Source organism: Pteropus vampyrus, unplaced genomic scaffold (assembly GCF_000151845.1).
Source record: "Pteropus vampyrus isolate Shadow unplaced genomic scaffold, Pvam_2.0 Scaffold99, whole genome shotgun sequence".
NCBI lineage: Eukaryota > Metazoa > Chordata > Mammalia > Chiroptera > Pteropodidae > Pteropus > Pteropus vampyrus.
In genome coordinates, this window is record NW_011888880.1 from 3,849,596 (window position 1) to 3,871,335 (window position 21,740).

Sequence of the window (21,740 nt, forward strand, 5' to 3'; positions counted from 1 at the left end):
GTTTTAGGCTAATTTTGTAGCTTATACACGGGATAAAATAAAATCCAGACCCAGCAGTCTGTACTACATGAATTGCTTTAATATAAGTGTCCTTTTGCCCCCAAATAGTAAGCCCCTTGAGATCAAGGTTCTGGTCCTCTTTGCATTCTCTTTGGTAAACTCATAATAGATATTCAGTTAGTGTTTATTGGACGTGATGTCGAGATGAAATTTTAACATCAAGGCAACAAGGAAATCATTGTGACAACTTTTAAAGTCATAATAGAATGCCATTCCTTGCTCACTCTTACTCATGGTAACTAGTGAAGTAGATGATACTATGTGTGGATTAGTTCTTCTGTAGGAAGCAGATTGGAAGAATTAGGTTGTAATGGAAAGATGCTGAAAATAGTGCAGACATGGTTACTGCACACTTCTGTCCCCACCTTTGTGACAAAGAGCTGCAGGCAGAGCAGTCATTTGTCATGAATAAGAAAGCTCACTTTAGGGGGGAAAACCAGAACTGCTACTTCTCTATATTAGTACAATGGCAAAAATATCTCTCCTTCTTTATCATTTACTGAAAAAGAAATGGCAACTTTCTTCAAACTAAAAACCATCAAGTGGCTGTCAAAAGAGACCAGTAGGTGCGAAGATTCTTGGAATAACAAATTATCTTTTGGGGATAGAAAATACTCCTTTCTCTACCAAGTAAATATATAAACTAATTTTCTCCTCATTTAAACAGACATACTTGTGATGCTAAATGATGGCCTGAAATACATGTGTCATACTAATTCTCTGTCTCGGAAGGAATTTCCTGGATAGCTGACCCTTTTGTGTGACCGCCGTGAGAGTTCGTCTCTCAGATCTCTTCCCACTGCAGGGAGCATAACTGACCTAAAGCCTCAGCCACCTGGATCTGAAATCCATTGCCATGTTTGTGCCAAGGCCACACTTTCCGTGTGTTGTTCTCAGTCATTGACGGAGTGTGACAGGAATACTATGGCAGGCTCATTCCTGGGACATGTGAGACTCTTCTGATGAGTGACTTTGGTTGAGGACTCTACAACAGCCTTGTGGAACTTCCCTTACAAGTCACTGCACTTTACAATACTTCTCCCCAGCCTTCCTTTCTTATATTTTCACTTGGGGTCAGACTTATGTCATAGTATAATGACATAGTATAATCTCCTAACCTCCTCTAGTTCCCTCTGCATCACCCGTCACATAAATTTTATGAAGACATAGGTCCCTCTTTTATCAAAGAAACAGATCAGTGCCTCGCTCACAGTACGTGCTCAGTGCGTACTTATTGAGATGAATGTCAACTACTTTTTCAGTCACTGGCTATTTAATAGGGAAATGCTTGGAAGTTTGGCAAGTTAGAGCCAACCAACGAAAGTTGCTTTTGTTCTCTTGACTGCTGAGAAATAGTGTTAATCATAAAATTATATAACGTTCTGTACCAATACATTTTTAAAAAGGCAAACAATAATGAGTCAATGGAGTCCTTAAATTTGAAATGATGACTACTGCGCACATGCACAGAGGCAGATCTCACCTCTGACTTTTCCCCCAAGGTCCTTGCAGCGAGAATGATCAACTCCACATTGCATTCTCCTCCTCGGTGCGTCTCCGCTTTCTCCACATGTCCACAGCACAGTCTCTCTCATACTGGCCTTGTTGAGATCCACCAGAATGATGTGTGTTTGTGCGGAGAACATCCCCTCTCCTCCCCTGGGGTCCACATGTCTTCTGTCTTCACCAGCCTTCTGCTAAAGGCACAGCAGTGCTAGAGACTTAATGCCTGAACTCCTTTGAAGTGAGAGCAGAGGTCAGGTACGGTCCTTTCATCTTGACATCTATAAAGCTGTGATGTGAAGAGAGAGGCTTCTGACTGCTACCAAATGTTTGTTAGCCTATAGCCCTTTGCTCTTGCCTGCATCTGGGGATACAGAAGCAGATTAGAGAATTTATTTGCATACAACCGCGTCTCGAAGGAGCATTTTATGACTTAGTAAAAGCATCGAATGACAACATTGGTGTTCTTTTAAAATATCACGATACAACCCCCAATAAATACATTCACCTATATTTAGTTGTCAGCTGCTATAGAATAAGTTAAATTGGCTAATCCTCCACATTATGGAGAAATGAAGTTTGGTGAGCAAATTCTGGTCAAAAGTTGAGGCAAGGGGAATTATAAACCTCACCTGAGTTTTTTATTCCTGCAAAATGTAATAGCTCTCTCTTGGATATATAAAATTTTATTAGACATAATTAAACATGTTTTGAGCTTGATTTTAAAGTTATTGCAATAGAAACTCTATGTTCTTAGGGTGATTTGCACTGTTTCTTGTAAGAAGTTCAACAGCTCCCCATGCCCTATGGGAGGGAGGATTAGCAGATATTTCCGAGGCTTCTCTCTGGCTCATGCCTGAATGTAAGGCACCCTGGATAGCCATCTACTCTACCGTTTCTCTTCATGAGGATGCATGAAACTTTCCCGGGAGCTTGTAGCCTCCATGGGTAGCCAAATAGGAAGCATAATACTCCTTCCTCTGCTTCCAGTTCCCCCAAAATATGGAATTCTGTCATTCTCTCTTTCTAGAATCAATCTATAAGGGACCATAGATTTCTTTTCTCTGGGACTCCCCCCCCCAACCTAAAATGTCCTCTCTAATTTTCTTTCTTTATTCACATTAAAGCATTTTGTCAAGTATGGGGAAACTGTGTTGTGAATTTCGGGGAATGTAAGTTCTACTTGATCGAACTTTGATTTTTTTCTTCTTTTACATCTGAAGCTAGTCTTTTACATTACCCTTCCCCCAATTATTGTGAACTTTCTTCTTTGCTTCTTTTATTTCTCTCCAAATTTAAAACAATCATTGATGTCCCACCAAATAAAGATCAATCTGTGTGTGTGTTTGGGTGGGTTCCTATAATAATCCATGTATCATCCTGACACCTATGTCAAGATATAACCTTCAAAAAATAAATAGATAACTCACACCATATGCAAAAATTAATTCAAAGCATATCAACAATATAAATATAAGAACTGAAACCAAAAAACTCTTAGAAGTAAACATAGCAGTACATTTTAATAACCTTAGATTTTGGCAATGGATTCTTAGATCTGATAACAAAACCATGAGCAATAAAAGAAAAAAACAGGTAAATCGAACTTCATCAATACTAAAAACTTTTGTGTATCAAAGGACATCAAAAAAGTTAAAATACAACCTATAGAGTAGGAGAAAATGTTTTTATTTATTTATTTATTTAAAAAATTTTATTTATTTAAGTTAGTTTCAAGTATACAGTACATTGGTGAGACATCTATATAGTTCATAAAACGACCCCCCCAATTGCTCCCTCTCTCCCCTGGCCCTTCATCTAGCCATCACATTAATGCTGACTGCTTTCCCTCTGCCGTGCTCCCCATCCCCGTGTCCAACTATCAACTACTAACCTGTACTTCCTTAACCCTTCACCCCATTCTCCCAACCCCCCAACTCCCTTCCCTCTGTCTATCACCAAACTGTCCACTAATTTTGTGAAAAGATTTATTTATAAATTGTTTATCCAATAAGGTTTAATATCTACAATATATAAACAACTCCCCATACTCTACAACGAAAAGAGAAATAACACAATTTAAAAAATGGGCAAAGACTTAAATAGATATTTTTCCAAGGAACATATACAAATGGGCAATAAACACATGAAAAGATACTCAGTATCACTAATCATTAGGGAAATGCAAATCCAAACCATAATGAGGTACCAATTCACACCTACTAGAATAGCTATTATTTAGAAAGATAAAAACATGTGTTGAACATGTAGGGAAATTAGAACCCTCTTCCACTGCTGGTAGGAATGTAAAATGCTGCGCTTTCTGTGGAAAAGAGTTTGATGGTTCCTTGAAAAGCTAATATAGGGTTATGATAAGACACAGAGATTACATTCTTAGGTATGTAGCCCATATCATTGAAAACAGACACTTGCACACCAATGTTCACTGCAACATTATTTACAATATCTAGGAGGTGGAAACAACCTAAGTGTTTATCAACAGATGAATGGATAAACAAAATGTAGTATATACATACAATGGAATATTATTAAGCCGTGAAAAGGAATGAAGTTCTGATACATGCTACAATATGGATGAGCCTTAAAAACATTAATGCTAAGTGAAATAAGGTAGGCACAAAAGGATATATATTGTATGATTCCACTTATTTCATATCTAGAATAGGAAAATTCATAGACAGAAAGTAGATTAGAGCTTATTAGGAGCTAGTGGGGAGAGGAGAATGAGGAGTTATTATTTAGTGGTTGTAGAATATTTGCAGTGATAAAAAGTTTTGGAAATAGATAGTGGTTATGGTTGCACAACATTGTGAAGATAATTAGCACCGCTAAATTGTACAGTTAAAATGGTCGGAGTGGCAGTAAATAAGTAAATAAATATGTGGCTTCATTCCCCTATACCAAATAGACTAGCAGAATTTGAAAGATGGGTTTAAGTATTGGTTTAGGACTAGTAGAAATAGATATATATATTCCCAGGAAGATCATTTTAGAGTGACTCTAAAGGGTGAAATGGAAACAGCAGTTTCATGAGAACCATGCGAGGGAAGAAGCACTTCACCCTTTGCTGGGTAGGTCCCTCTTCCTCTGAAAGAGGCAGAGAACATCCATTCGAGCCTTGTCATTGACAGCTCATTCAGACAAGCCACACCAGCGGGTACCCAGGTTGGCAGAAGTTTTCCATTAACTTCATGCTGGATTTTCTACAGGAACTTAAAATAATTCCTTTAAAAATTGTCATACAAGCTTGCCTTAAACACTAAATCTTATTATCTTTGTTTATCAGTCAATATCCACAAAACAGGATAATATACACAGAGGCAGAAATTTTTGGTCAGCTTTTCTGTCCCGTTTTTTCTGTTCGAAGGTGATAATAGGCACGATCTATTCTATCAAATAACGACTTTTTGTGCTTGGACGATCACTCTAAAAAGGATTAAAACTTCATAACTATAACATTTTTCTTCAGGGAAATTTAGAATCTTTGGACTTATTTCTGTTTCAATTTGTCCTGTAATCTTTTTGGAGAATAAGGAAAGTGGTAGAAACGGGATAAATAGCAATAAACAGCCAGTAACTGAAGTTCTCATCCACTTACTTGGCAACTGACCAACACATTCAAAAAATTTTCAGGGTCGTGCTTCTTGATGTTAACACTTATTTGTGATTTGCAATAATACTCTTGCTAGGAAAAAAAATATATTTATAGGTTACATGTCTGTGTAATCGTATTAGTGAACTTCATAAAATGGTACACTAGAGATAAAAACATGCACACAGAAACGAGTACAGGCACATCACGACCCCAGATGTGCCCAAACTTGTACTCCTGTACAAGGGACTGAAGGACAGAGAGGAAAGAGGGAGATACATGTTAAGTAGGACAAAGCATTCATAATATCATAAACTGGGTGAGGACGAACAGCGGAGAGCGACCGATTGCTACTAGGAAGAACACAGCTAGGGTGGGTGTAAAAGAATGGATAAAGAAAGATAAGTGAGTACCAAAAAGTGTTCTTGGAAGAAACACATAGTGGGAGTGGTAATGCTGGCGTCTTTCTCACACGCTTGCAAGTGGCTAGAGCATCGTGATGCTAGCTTACAGGGGTCTTTAGTTTTTCCAATTTTTTCTTCACTCTGCCACCCCCATAGGTTTGGGAGCCTTTTCACCCTCCAGAATCTACAGGTGTTCATATTTATGTTGCTCTAATTTCTTCTGCAAAACTGTTAAAAAACCAGTGTGAGGGCTCCACCATATTCTAATAAGTCAAAAACACCTCAGAGACACAGGGATAAATAGCCTTTGTAGTAAGTTAAGTATTTTGGAAGACATTTAACTGTTGCAATCAAAACAACTTCTTCATCAGAAACAACTGATTAATTTGACCAGTGCTTTAAATCATCTTCTAATAAGGCTATTACAGGAATAGCAGGTTGTCATTGATTCATTTATTCATTGATTCCGGTACATGCTTTGTACCATGCTAGAACCTATCTTACCATATGAGTGCTTACTTAGTTAATAGCTTTTCAACATATATCTTAAAAAGTGTATCTTATTTTTCCAGACAATGACTCTTTTTTTCCAGAATAGCAAGATTTTAACACCGAGTAAATTTTCTATAAGAAATGACATTTCAATATCATGATTTCAGGCAAAGATGTGCTGGCCAGTTCACTCTAAATAGGGTTTTAGTTTCAAAAGACCACGCAGAACAGATTTAAATTGCACACTGTGTTGGATGCACCCAAAATGTTTCCTTGTGTACATAAGACAAGCAAAAGGGATACAAAGGCAGCATCTTTAGTGGACTATTTTGAAGTGTTTTGAAGCATTCCCATGGTTATTCAGCCTTTATTTTGCTCTAATGGTAGGTTTCTGTGCTGTAATTTTAAGTATAGATTTGAGCGCGAGACGACCATGAGACTCAAAAAAGTTGAAAAATTGGTGGAGGAAATGATGCAGAGAGAAAACGCCTTTCAAAGAAAACGCTGTTCTCACCTCTCCTCAACCTCCCACCATGTACTGTGCCTTTTATTACATTACATTTTAAGTATGAACAGTATTTATTTACTTTAACTGTTTATTAATTATAAGAAGTTGTTTTTATTGTTCAGTTCATATATTTTCCTAAGAAAATTGGATATCTTGAGCTTTAGGGCCAACCATCATAAAAGCATCATACTTTTTTCCCATTAAATTTAATGGTCCTTTTTTTTTTTTTTTTAATCTAATGGCTTTTCACTTGGTGGCAGCATTTCACAAATGAATTAAAGTCACTAGACAAAGGAGAACATTGGTAGAATAAAAGAGATAAGTAAGTTATACCCTCAGCCTTAAAGGAATGTGCAACCTTTTAAAGAAGATAACTAGATTTGTACATACGAGTATACAGCATGTAAAAATTCATGTGAACTATAAAGAAAAAGTTTTTTTTTTAATAAATAAGCATATCTGAGATTATACACCCAAACCAATAGTCTCTTTTAAAAATATCCCCTAGAAAGTATACCTCATCATTTCTCAGAAGCTTATTTCATTAAAAAATGAGTCATGATGATAAAGGGAATGGTATCACTGAGAAGCATTGGGATATAAAATGCCTTGAACATAGATAATTAGTTTATTCAAAGGAATGATGGTCTATAAGGAAAGCTTTCCATGACCTATTTAAAGGAGCATATCCCCCTTTCAACATTTTCTACCAAAGACAATAACAAGGTTCAGGATAGCCAGTACCAAGGGAGCATTCAATTGCTAATACCTCATTCGGGAGTTTAGGTCCAGCCCAACATCCCGCAGATGTGGACATCCCTATAATGAGAACTACCAGCCACAAAAGGAAGCGACTTTGAATAATGAGTCCAATAGACGCATTCTAGAACATATTCTTTTTCCTGCTTAAAACCAATGAGGGGTTCTGGGAGTGAGGGGTAGTCTAACACCCCTATTCAGCAGAAGCAAGCATTTGCAGAGGATATTCATGAACATTCTAGGGCATTCTAAAGGAGTTTAAATAGCAAGAAAAGTAAGACCGATCAGCTCTGCTTAAGAGGGGTCTTACAACTGTCAGCATTGGTACAAGTAAAGGGCCACCCTGCATGGACCAGGTCGAGCTTCCAAATAAGTGAGATTGAGGATAGCACCTCAGCAGGGCACAAACAGCTTCCAGAAAGACGCCCTGTTATGCCTCTGGCCAGGCTCTTCAGCTCGTCCCATGATGATGCATTGGTGGTCAGCAGCAGAGCAATGTATAGACATGCTTATACGTGACTTGTATGTTTTGGTGTCATTTTTTCCATAATATGAGATCATCTTTACTCGACCACTTCTTTTTCGTCTCAAATTAAAAAAAAAAAAAACCTGTAGATTTTTTAAAGGGGAGCTTCTTGAACCAAGTGGACATTGTGAATGGACATTGTATTTCTAAACCTAACGGACATTGTATGCTCTTACATCCTGATTTACTGACAAGCGCATGTAATAGCGGTCCCCTTATAGCATAAATAGACCCATTAAGTACACATTCTAACATTAGCCAAGTATTATTACACTAAGGATTGCACATGGTTAGTACTTGAAAGTCCACACTGCCCCCAAATAGACATATAATGACTTCTTCAGCACTATACTGCATAGGTCTCCATTTCAGCTGTATCGTCATTCCTAAATTGACCACAGCAGGGGAACTAAGACTTTGTACGTCCCTGTTGGTGCTGGATATTCTGTGAGTGCCTCTCTGGTCTTTGCTCTTCTCCATCCTGCCGCCAAGAAGCTAACTGTCCAGGATCACCTGCCTTCTGGTGTTTTGCTGGGTTTGACATGCAATGCAGGAGATTGAAGAGTAAGGGGGGAAGAGGTCAGGATATTCATCCCTGCTTCTCCCTGCCTGGTTTGGCAGTGTCTGTGTCCCTTTACTGGAGACCCCAGCTCCCGTCAGCTGGCTTCTCTCCCAGGCTTCCAGCTCTTGCCAGGCTCCAGAACAGCTTCCTCCCTAGGTGTGCTAACAGGCCCTACTGCTGTTGCATCAACACCCTCTGTTGGTTCTTTGTCCTTTGCAATCAGTTCCTACATCAGACCCTCTTCAGTTTCCCCCTTTGAATGAGCTATAGTTTTCCAGCCTGAAATGCTATCTCCCATTAATCATTTTCTTTAATTCCCATAATATCCCTGTGGGAGGTATCACTCTAAAGGCCACAAAACAGGATCAGACCTACTAAAAATTTTTAACTGAGATCTATGTTTGACTGACTCCAAGCCCTTGTTCCTTCCATGCTTCTTCTAGGTTAGTTAGTACTTACTACCGTCATCCATAAATTTACTATTATTTTTCTCATTTTGCAAATGAGAAACCGAGCAAACCATTTACTTCCCCCTATACACATACACACACACATGTGCGCGAGCACACACACACACACAAACACACACACAGTTTACTGTCCACGTTATTGGGATTTTATTCTGCTGCTTCTTCATCATAATGTCTTAACTATTCCAGGAAATTTTTGTCCAGAGAAATAAAAGTTTAAAATAACTTCAATGTTCCTTACAGGAACTTCCTGAAAATTTCACTTTTAATGAACATAAGACTGTTTGACTTTTCAATAGGTAATATCAAACAACTCTTTTCTCTCTAAGACTTCCATCCCCTTACCTCAAAGCCCCATTTTGCTATACCCACAGGTCCTAAAGTGTTCTACGGTGATCTTTACCCAGTCCTAATCAAGTACTGCTTCTTGCCTTGAAAGACTTGCCTTAAACCAAACCTCCAAACTTCATAAATATCAACTTTGCTCTCTCCCCTCCGAGATGCTACTAATTCAAAGTGGTGTTCTCCCTTACTAAGGTAAGCAATAAACTCAGATTTACCTTTTAAATAGGTTATTCTGGTGATATTTTCAAGGATCTAGCATTTGACAATACCTACATTTATAGAGCTTAAAAAATTGCCCATGTTCATCGAGATAGGAAGAGGTGTTCCTAAGATTAAAACCCAGCAGTTGTTTGACCCTGGAGCTGTCTCACAAACATCACACTGTTTTGCCTCCAATAGGCTATAATGTCAGAGAAAATGTGACAAGTTACCCAGCACAAATAGTGCTACTTGGTCCCTGACACCATTACTATCTTTCAGCTATACTGAAATAAAGTGACTAAATACGTAGTCTTTTTTTTTTTAATCTCCCAAAGCTTAACTTTTAAAGATTTCGTTACTTAGAATTATAAATGTCACAGAGGTAATTAGCAGAAGTAATAGAATTTCTTTATAGTATCATCTTGTCACATGAAAATGTTAAATTGTGTTTTATCATTACCAAAGAGTGAACAAAATGACTTGCCTTGACATAGTATCATAACCACGTACCTATTTCTGAGTTGTTTTCACTGTGCAGCACAGATTATTTTCTCATCTAAATAAAACAGAGCATAAATTTACTTTAAAAAGCTGTTATAATATAAGAAGATACTTTAATAAAACAGTACATGATTTTATTCTTGAGATACCAAAGGGCATAACTTACAGAAACTGAAGTGAGAATTAAAAATTTTAAATTACATATTTGAAAGTCATCATGGCAATAAGAACTGATGAATATAACCAAAAAGAATCAAGAAAGTTTCTAGAAAGTTCTGGCAGTGGATCCTCTTTCTCTTCTTGTTTATTTTGTTTTTCATGGTAATCTGTGTCCTTTGGGGACTCTGAATAAATTTGATGCAAACAGATGTTAACGTTTAGTGTTCTTTTAGCCTTGTAATATGGGAAGCAACTGTCTAAGCAGGCTTCCCCTGAGCTGACTCTCCCCATTAATTGACTGTCTTCCATCTCTCTGTGAACCATACCGGTTGATTCCCACAGCCAACTGACCTTCACTGCTGCCACTCTACTCCCCGTTCAGCCCATGCATTTGTACTGTCACCATTTGAGTTGTACACTTCCCTAGACTCAGTCGTGTTTGATCCCAAACCTTGTCATCGTAACAATATAAAACTACATGTTACTGAAGATGACAAGTTTTATAAGGAAAATGCTATAAAAATTCAATACTTCAGAAAGCAAATTGCTTTTCAAAAATGAGATCAAATCAAAAAGCTACGAAAGAATTAGGAAAAAAACTTTCAAGGTCTAGAAAAAATTTTGCTCTTAGATTATGTTCCTTTTTTCACTTAAGGAAACAAACACTGGAAAATATTGAAGATAAATTAAGACTTATAGTTTTGTGCAAAAGGCCACGTGGAACTTCAATCACCAGATTCATACTCAAAGAAAAAGCTTTGGGTCAACTACAAGAGATCAGCAAAATGCATATGCATTTATATGTTTGAAGTAAAATAAAGTTTAGGTTTCTATGTATCTCTTTTATGGTTATCTAATATGACTGACTTTTTGGATTAACCAACAGGGATGGTTAATTTTATGTGTCAATTTGACCGGGTCTTAGAGTGCTCAGATATTTAGTTAAAGAATACTCTGGGTGTGTCTGTGAGAGTATATTTAGAAGAGATTAACATTTGAATTTAGGAGAATAGAGAATTCCCTTCAGGGAAACCTGACTGTCCTGTGGTACAAACACTTATATTTGTGAGCTCCTCAATGAAAAAGCCAGCTTACTGTGAAGTGATATTCACCACTGACAAATTCTGCTCAGGCAGGTAGAGCTGCCAACATGAAATACCAAAAGAAGAAAATAAAAACCAGCAATCAATCAAACAAACAAAAAACAGGAAAAAAATAGAAAATACAACAAGGATCAAGAAACTTCAACAAATGTTAAAATAATATCTTCAGAGAATTACAAGATGATGTTACACTCACAAAACAAAGACAGAATGTTACAAAAAGTGAATCACAACAGCACAAAAATGGGCTTTTGGCTATTAAAAGTACATGAGAACTAAAAGAAACAATAGGATAGTTGAGAGACAAAATCAAGAATATCTTTCTAAAAATAGATGAAAAAGAAATAGATAATAGGAGAAGAAAGTTAAAACAGTTAGATTGGTCTAGGAGGACTGACATCTGAATAGTTTCAAAAAGAAAATAGAGGAAAAGATGAAGGAAATAAGACATGCATAAAAGTTCCTAGAACTGAAGGACAGAAGTTTCTAGATTAAATTGACCCATCAGCTGCCCGGCCATACAGATGAAAAGAGGCAAATAAGGAAACAAAATCCTAGAAGATTTGAGAGTTTATTGCTTTGAAACAGATCGGGTCATACACGAAAGCTAGGCTCAAGGGCATTCAAAGGAGTCCTGAATAGCATTCGGATGACAGCTGTGGAGCAAGGAAAGTGAGGAGCATTGACTGCTGGGAAATCTGAGGCAGACAGGATCGAGAGGCACGAAGAACTTACGACCAAAAGGAAGGTGGGCCATCAGCCTGGTCTCCACTTAGACCATGGTACAGCGACCTTGGCCAGCTGCCGTTAGTTCCTGCAGTCTACTGAAGCAGACAGAGGAGGATTCTACGCTGATGGAAGAGTGTGCTCGGGCCACCCAATGAAAGTTACTCTGCCTACAAAATAGAGTTTTCTCTCAAGTTTTATTTATTTATTTTTGAACGCTTTTCTTGTATGTGACTATCATTTTCACTGAGAATTTTTCAAAGTGGAAAAATCCCCTTATAATAGACACAATGAGTCTATTAAAAACTTTAGTTGCAATAATTGTGGGCTAGATTGAATATTACTATTATATGACATGAGATTTTCAAGCACTTGGTTGTTTTCCTTTGTGACAAATCTACTCTTTTGGAAAGGACTGGTGTGATTTAGGCATCAGATTTATTTTCTTAGCAATTGGCACCAGAATGCCTTGAGAGAAAGAAACTCTCTTTGAGGAAATGCCTTGCTTAGCTACTGGGTAGAAGGTGGGGCCCTGTGGGGCTGGGTAGATTGCCCTTGTGAGAATCAGAGAGGAACTGCCTTTGTTTCTGAGAGGGAGAGGTGAGAAAGAGAGAGAAGAAAGCAGAGTTTAGAAAGAAGAAATTATGACATGTGCTGGATGATGAAGTGAAACAGCCCGAATTAAAACTAGAGTGACCAAAGGATTTTCTGTGAAGAGGATTGTTGAAGACTCAATGGAAACTGTTCAAATTTCTACAATTAAACGCATTCTTCTGCTGCATCGCCCCATATGAAATCTTACAGTGTACCACACTCACAAATGGGTATGCAACTGGCTTGAGAAAAGAGATGATTTTTATGCTTTGGTCGACTCGATGTTCAATAGAAACAGCAGGCCAAAAAGTATGAGCCTAGAAACAGACTCAACCCCAAGAAAGGGTTCTACGATCATGGAAAGACATCGGGTTTCCATACTGTGCAGAATAAAAGTCCAAGACTTCGGCTGTTTACATCTCAAGGGTAGGAGAACCCAGCTGACATGCAGGTTATGCTTCTAGCAACACCTCTCTAATGTGACAGTCTTACCTGTGACTTTTTTCTTTTCCTATGGCCACTTTCCTCTTCTATGATTGTAACCTAAAACACGTTCAGTGCAAGCCACAGCTTGGTTTTCATTTAGTTACTTTCAGAAAGCCCTGTGTGAAATTAATTACATCTAATGAATGGTATGACTTTTTATGAGTTTCCCATGCTTCCAAAATGAGGCCAGTTCCTTATTAAATAAGGCTTTTGAAGAGTCTGATTCCGTTATGCACAGTTCCTTGTTCTCTTCTTCTTCTCTCCTTCTCTCTTTCTCTCTCTCTCTGTATATGTATACATATATATGTGTATATATATGTAAATGTGGATGTGTGTATATATATATGTATGTATGTATATACACACACACATATACACATACATATACACACAGACACACATATATATATTCCTGTTACTTCTCTCTATCATTCAGTTTCTCTTTTTCATAGTTAGAAATTTCATTTCTTGGCAGCTAGACTTCATAGCACAGAAGTGAAATTATAGCTTAACTGATCTCTTATTTCCTTTTTCTACTTCTTGTTCTTTACTCATTTTTTTTTACCAATTTTTTTTCTGCTGACCGTCATAGATGAATTTAAAAGTTTCCTCTGTGTTCAAAGATTTTCCATAATTAATATTGCTTCCCTGTGCTTCTGATCAAATCGGTCTCCATGATGGAACTCATCTGTTAACATTAGCTGATAAAAACAAAAACAAAAAACAGAAGACGTCATTTTGTTTTTCTTTAGCTCCAATATCAAGGCATGTTTCTTTAATAAGCTGATACTTGTCATTGGTTTATCAAAACATGCCTGTGATAACAGATACCTTCTTGTCCAAACTAACCCACCATTTATTTGGAAGATCCCTGCCTGACTGAGTGACTTGGAAATTAAACACAGTTAGTGAATCTATTTCTAGAGCAGAAGGAGCAATGTCAAGCATAGTTTCTGACCTTTCTATTTCTAGGTTTAGGTCATTTGCAAACAGAATACAAAAATCTCATTGAACCATCACCAGATAGTGTTGTTAAATAGCATAGCTAATTATTAGAATCTGCACATAGCTGAGAAAAATCAATGATAAAGGAGAAAGAAAAAAGTAAGAATATCATTACTTCTCCTATAGTTCTTGCATTGTCGACAGATACATTTTCTATTTTCTTAAAAAAAAAAATGAAACCACCAGAAGAAACTCCCTCATTTCCCTATTTAACATTGAGTTGATTGAGGCACAAAAATCATCCTTTTTCTCAAAAACCAAAATCCAACCAAGTAAATTTGAAGATATATTTTTATTAAGCAATTCAGGCATCAGGCAGCATCCTATCCAGCAACTAGTAGGCCACTCCTGGGGGGTTGTACAAAACTGAATGTTTTTATAGAAAAGAAGGGAGCAGCAAGGAAGCTATTAGCAAGAAAGAAAGAGAAAGGATTCTTTCTATATCAGGTGTCTTATTTTGCGGGGGTGGGGGGGGCTTTTATCATGCAGATTGACTCTCTCTGTGGGTGTTACGGGGATGGAGAGGCCCATGTGACAGATTGCCTCATTGGTATTAGCAAAAAAAATCCAGACTAGTTGATTAAGATTATATTTCTGGGAATGGTGAACACAGCAATCAGGTCAGGTATTAAATCTACATCTGGTGTCATGGGCTCTGACACACGTGACGCCATTTTGGGCCTGTGGTTGTCTCGGTAACACCCTATATGAGCAACAGACTGGACAGCCTCGGCTCGCATCTTTTTCTCCTTGTTCCAGGAGTCTTCCTTCTTCAAGGGCCATCATCTCCACGTGTACTTGGGATCCCATCCTCTCTCACCTTCCAAAAAATGTTTCCCAACTTATCGTTTCCTTCTTCTTTATTTTCAGGTTTAACCCGTCCTATCAACACTTAAATATGTTCTAATCCTTCCCATTAAAAAAACTATTCTGGATCTTCCCACAGCCATTTTAGAGTTGTCCTGGTTTTTACAGACAAACATCAGATAGTTCTTTGTGTTCGTGGCCTCTGTTTTATCACACACCATTTGTCCCCACACACCCTCAGTCTGACCTTGATCCCCATGATTTCACCAAAATGCTCTAAAATCAGCAGAGATCTTTGTCGTTAAGATAAGTGCACACCCCAGTGCTTTCACTTCACCTGGTTTCTCATTCTTATTTGACACAATTGACCATATTCCCTACTGTCACACACCGTCACCACCACTCCTGGTTTTGCACTTATTGCTCTGACCACCCCTTCTCAGCCTCTGTTCCATCTACTTTTTGATCTAAGTTCTTTATGGCAGTGGCCGAGGGCTTCGCACATCTTCCTCTCCTAATTCTACACTCTCTCCCTCATGCATTCGTACATTTGCAGAGGTTTTACTTCCCCTCATTTCCCCAAAGATTAATTTAAATGCCAGTGAACTAGAAAGAAGGTTCTGGTGATTTCTGTTTCTGGAGAGCCTTTCTCTCTTTACTCTGGGAAATTTTGCAGAGAGGGGTGTATGCAGTCATAGACATTTTGCTATCTCCATGTGGACAGATAATTAAAATGAAGAATTCTTTAACAGATCATGAGCTCTTTGAGGAATTTTGATAGATTCATAATTTTGTCCTTCCTGTAAACAGTGCATAGTTTTCCACTGAAAACACATATTTTTCCCCCACACTTGGATATGGTGATAGGACCTTCCACTTTATGAAATATTGAAGTGAGATTGTGAATGTTCACTGTTTTAGCCTAACTTATATTGAGACAGAAATACTTGTTTACTTCTTAGAGCAAACCTGTATATCAAAAGAATTCATGGAGATTTTATATTGGCATGAGAGAATGTGTATGGGGTAACTTCTAAATTTGTATGTTTTGGCAAAATCACGGAAATGTTAAATAATAGAATGGGCCTTTGGAAGATCTTTATAGACTCTTCAAATCTATGATTCTAAGAATTTCTTGCAAAGAAATAATTTCTTCGCACCCCAGCCCAGCCCAAATCTACTGAATGAGATGAGAGGTTTTCCGAATTAGGCACTTTTCCAGCCCTTGAAAGGGAAGTGAGCTTCTGAAGAACTTGTTCTAATTTGCACATTGCTCCGTGCTGTTCACCAACATGATGCAGAATCTTAATTTGAAACGTAGCAAGAGAACACGGCTCTGATTTTAACAAGCATCAGTGACTAGACCTGGTAATGCAGTGACCAGAGGCGTCCCAACCCCAGGGACTGCTGACTGCCAGTGGAAAGAATCTCCTTAGCAGCCTTTGTTTGCAACTGCAGACTAGGAGGAGAGCAAACAAACATGAAAACAACAGAAGAAAATGGAGATTTGCTATTTTTTGACACCTCTTTTAAGTTATGTGAGAAATGGTGGGTTGTTTTTTTTTTTTAGGGCCTTTAAATTGTTGTTTGTTTCTCACTATGATCAATGAGCTTGGAGTGCTTAGCTTATAGCATATGATGGAGATTATATTTTTCTCTTGATGAGAATGCAGTTCTCATTAGCACTGATGACAATTCTACATTGCTCTTGTCCCGGTTTACCGACGGTGTATTTCCTTTTGGAAAACGGACATTTTTTTTTCCTATAGTAAATTTTCTCTAACCTTAAACATTTAGGTAGATTTAAAATGCACTTTAGCCTGTTGCTCCATTTATAGCTTCCAATTATTTGCAAGTTATATCTTTGTGCAAGTTACTTAGTACATATATGAGAGTAAATAAGGGATAAAAAAAATATTAATTAAGAATTTCATTTCTTTAGTGGAATGCTTAATCCATCCTTCATTAAGGAAAAAACACACATAATACACATTTGCAACAAGCTCCGTGTACGTGTGTGTGTGTGTGTGTGTGTGTGTGTTCCTGCATCTGTTGTAGACTCCTGAGATTTTTTTTCAAGTGTGGAATGTAATTGTCCTTTTTTGGAAATCGATATAGAACAACAAGGCCTATTTCCTCTAGATAACAGTAATTCTTTAAATGGAAAGTACCTTGGGCCATTGTTTCATTTTTAAAGGTTCAAATTATTTTGGTGTGATTAATGAGGGCAGCAGCTCCTTGGCATTCTTAATAACTATATCCTGTTTAAGACCTCACTTTGCACAGTTTGTGGTTAAATGCTCTAATTACAGTTGGATGTGATGTAAATAGTTCTTGTGTTTGACTATGACAGAATTTGGAAACTGTAGTTTTGATCAAATCAGTGTCTTCACAGAGATTAGAGAGAATAAATAAAAATACTAGTCTAGCCACTTTCTTATTTATTCATTCATTCATTCACTCATTCATTCATTTCAATTATAGTTGACTTTCAATATTATTTTATATTAATTTCAGGTATACAACATAGTGATTGGACATTTACATAACTTAAGGAGTGATCATCCTAATAAGTCTAGTACCCAACTGGTACTATGCATACCTATTACAATTATTATTGGCTATATTCTCTATGTTGTACTCTGCATTCCCATGACTGTTTTGTAACTACCAATTCAGACTTCTTAATCCCTTCACCCTTCTCACACAGCCCCCCAAACTTCATCTCATCTGGCAATCATCAGTTTGTTCTCTATATCCATGAGTTCTATTTTTTATTTTGTTTGTTTGTTTATATTGTTCTTCAGTTACCACATGTAAGTGGAATCATATGGTATTTGTCTTTCTCTATCTGACTTACTTCACTTAGCATAATACCCTCAAGGTCCACTCATGTAATCTCAAATGGCAAGATTTTATTCTTTTTTATGGCCAAGTAATATTCTATTGTATATATGTACCGTCTTTTTTTATCCATTTGTCTATCTTTGGAAATTTAGGTTGCTTCCATATCTTGGCTATTGTAAATAAAACTGCAATGAATAGAAGGGTGCATATATCTTTTCAAATTAGTGGTTTTGTTTTCTTTGGATAAATACTCAGAGGTAGAATTGCTGGATCATATGGTAGTTCTGTTCTCAGTGTTTTGAGGACGCTTCTTACTGTTTTCCATAACGGCTGCACCAATGTATAGTCCCACCAAGAGTGCACAAGGGTTCCCTTTTCTTCACATTCTAGCCAACACTCGTTTGTTGATTTACTGATGATGGCCATTCTGATACGTGCGAGGTAGTATCTCATGGTGGTTTTAATTTGTATTTCTCTGATGATTAGTAATGTTGAGCATATTTTCATATGTCTACTGGCCTCTGTCTGTTCTTTTTGGAGAAATGTCTATTCGGATTCTCTGCCCATTTTTTAATCGGATTGTTTGTTTTTTTCTTGTTGTTAAGTTATATGAGTTCTTTATGAATCTTGGATATTAATCCCTTATTGAATGTATCATTGATGAATATCTTCTCCCAATCAGCAGGTTGTCTTTTTATTTTGTTGATGGTTTCCTTTGCTGTGTAAAAACTTTTTAGTTTGATGTAGCCCCATTTGTTCATTTTTTTTCTTTTTTTCCCCTTGCCTGAGGAGATATATCAAAACAAAATATTACCTAGAGCAATGTCAGAGAATTTACTGCCTATGTTTTCTTCTAGGAGTTTTATGGTTTCGGGTCTTACATTTAAGTCTTTAATTCATTTTGAGTTTATTCTCTTATATTGTGTAAAAAGGTGATTTGGTTTTTTTTTTTTTTTTTTTTTTTTTGCATGTATCTGTCTGGAGATCTGTCAGAGGAGATCACGTCTTGTACTACAGAACAAATGGAAGTTAGCCCTGTGGAGATGATGTGGGTGGAATGGTGAAAACTGTGGGGGTGGGGGAAAAATCAATTCTGGAAGTGAAAAAGAGAAAGGAGACTTTAGAATTCCAAGTGTTTAGGATGACAGCAGAGGTTCTCAAACTTGAGCCTGCTTCAGAATCCCCCAGAGAGCTTATTAAAACACAAATTGTTGGGCTCCATCCCAGTATTTCCAATTTAATAGGCCTGGAGTGGAACCCTGAAGAATCTGCTCATCTAACAAGTTCCCAGGTGGGGCTGATACTGCTGGCCTGGAGACCCCACCTTGTGTGGGCCCTAGGCCTGGCTGGTCCCAGGTCTGGCTGTGATCCAGGCTCACAGGTAGGAATAGGATCCCAATTTAAAATGTTACATTAATGTATTAGGGTGCCTGAGCTTAACTCTTGTAAGCATGATTCAGTGTATTGTATCACACATGTGTGGCAGAATGCCACTATTGTTCTCTGCCATATGTGGAGCCCACGCGGTCTCCTAGCGCAGAAACACACGCCCCACAATCAAGTAGGTGCCTGCCATTTCATTCTCCTGTTGGCCCCTCGTGTGTCCTTTCAACTGGGCTTCTCACCACCAAAACCTTCCCTTCTCCATCGGCTTGGTGCTGACGCCCTGAAATCCCTGGATTAGAACACAGTGTGCGAGGCATTACTTGAAATAGTATACCAGTAAATGCTTACATCTTTGGTTACCTTCAGGAGGAGAATGAGGATGTGGGCCGGATGAAGTCTATAACTAGGCTAATTTTGAGTGAAACGTCGTTATTAATTTTCTTCTTGTATGTTAACATGTGCTGATGAATAGTACGTCAAGAAGTCTGAATTGGTAGTTACTAAGTCTTCTGGAGTTTGCCTGGAAGACTGAACTAATTTATCTAGATTTTGAAAGTATGTTCTCCCATTGCCAACTCTTAGTCTTTTTATGTAATTAAGAGCATTTATTCCAAAAAAAAGCTGAGAGATAATCAAAAGCTAGTGAATTTCCTCAACTCACTGAATGATTTCTACCAAAGGAATTCTACCCCAAATAGCACCCCCATCGGTTACTGAAAGAGTGAACAGAAAAGCTTTTACGGTATATCCTAATAGTTTCCAGGTTCATGCTTAACAAAATCATTAGGTAAATTGAGTCAGGGTCCCATCTTATGAAATAGCTTCTGAAGCTCTAGTTCAGAGATGGTTAGTGAAAATAATCTAAAAATGATTTCAAATACAGAATTCCTGGAAATGTCAATTCTGTAAAGTATCACTAACCACTTCCATCTTGAAGCACATAAGAATAAATTTTGAAATATATCCCTTATGAGGCCTAGTTCCAGTCCCTGGAGTATATAGCGCCCAGTGTATGAGAGAATCAACTTATAAAAAGATGGAGATTTTAGTAAGATTGGAAGGTCTTATTCTCTTTTTTCTGAAAAAGGATGGTCTCCTTGCTGACATTTATAGGTCACTTTCAAAGTTTATATGGGGTAAGATAAAGCCAACTTATTGAAATACTTCCTGAGAGACACTTGTCCTGGTTATTACAAATTGGAAATATAGGCTTTGCAGTGGGTCATGTGACTAGCTGTTCATCTTCAAAGATGACATCGTTTCTGAGTTTTGTATAGGTGCAGCAAGTCCTAAGGACTAGATGACTAGACCTCAGGATTTTAAGAATGAATTAATGCCCTTTATACCTAAAATTAGTGTGGGGCATGGTGATACCTAAAAATCCTTGCTAGTTTTCTAAAGTGGAGGGTTGCCTAATGAAAAGAAAATAGAGTCTGTAGTCAGGCAGCTGTGGAGTTATCATCTGCTGGCTGTGATCCTGGAAAGTTATTCCATCTCCGTTAGTCTCAGTTTGCACACCTGTGAATTGAGGACACTGATGCCTATACATAGAATAATAGTACAATTTCATCCATGGTCACCGAACCTAAAGTACACAGGATAGAGTAAAGATACTCATTCATGAGAGGCTTTATTAACTAGGTATGGTTCTCCCTCTGCCTACAACGAAGTGTGCAGCTTTAGGAAAGCCACTTAAATCACAGTTGCTGTCACCAGTCAAGCCTGGACTCTGAGGTCTAACATTGACCAAAGTTGTGAGGTGCCCAACAGATACGAAGTACCTTCGGGTGAAAACATCAATCATTTTCAGGCTGATCTATTCCCATTGGGAAAAATATCCCATAGTTATTATTTTTGGGAGGTGATTTACTCTTTAAAAATAGGTTGCCTTGGGGAGAGGGGGAAGCACTGAGAGAATGCATTTTCACAAGATTTGAAAAATAGTTTCATAGCTCTGCACACTCCCCCGAAAGGAGTTGCTAAAAATGGTGTTTGGTGTTGTATCCCTTGGCGTAGAGCCTCCATCTTGCTGTGGGCACATTGAAAATAACACAGGAAATACCTTATTCAAGAGAAGTTAATGTATTCTTTCTTCAGGCCACCTCATCTACGTCGAATTGGAACCACTCTCGAAGGTTCATGTATCAAGCAAATTGGTTATATCTTAAGAGAAACGTGACATATTGCCTTTGTATGGGGCTCTAAGACAAGGATTATGCTGCTGAATCAACTGTAAAACTAAAGTCAGGTCATGTCATCTCACTGCTCAAAATCTCTCATCAGCATTCCATCTCATCCAAGACTCACTCGGGTCTATATAACCCTGCACACTGGTCTTTTTTTCCCTTTGACCTCATCTGCTGCCATTCTCCCCAACCTTCAGCTTCTTTCATGTCAGCCTCCCAAGACAAACTCCTGCTTCGGTGCCTTGACACCTGCTCTACCTCTGCCCAGGAGGCTCTTTGCCTAGATATCCACCAGTCTTTATGCTTCCTTCCCTCACTTCTTTTAGGCTTTTACTGACATGTCGTCACTTCATCATGGACCTCTCTGGCTGCCCTTTCTGTTACCACAACCATCTCTTTCCTTCTCTCTTGTATCATTTATTTATGTCTCCTTAGTAATTATTATTAGTGAGCTGTATATTTTATTTATTTGTTAATTGTCTCCTTGTGAGTTACAG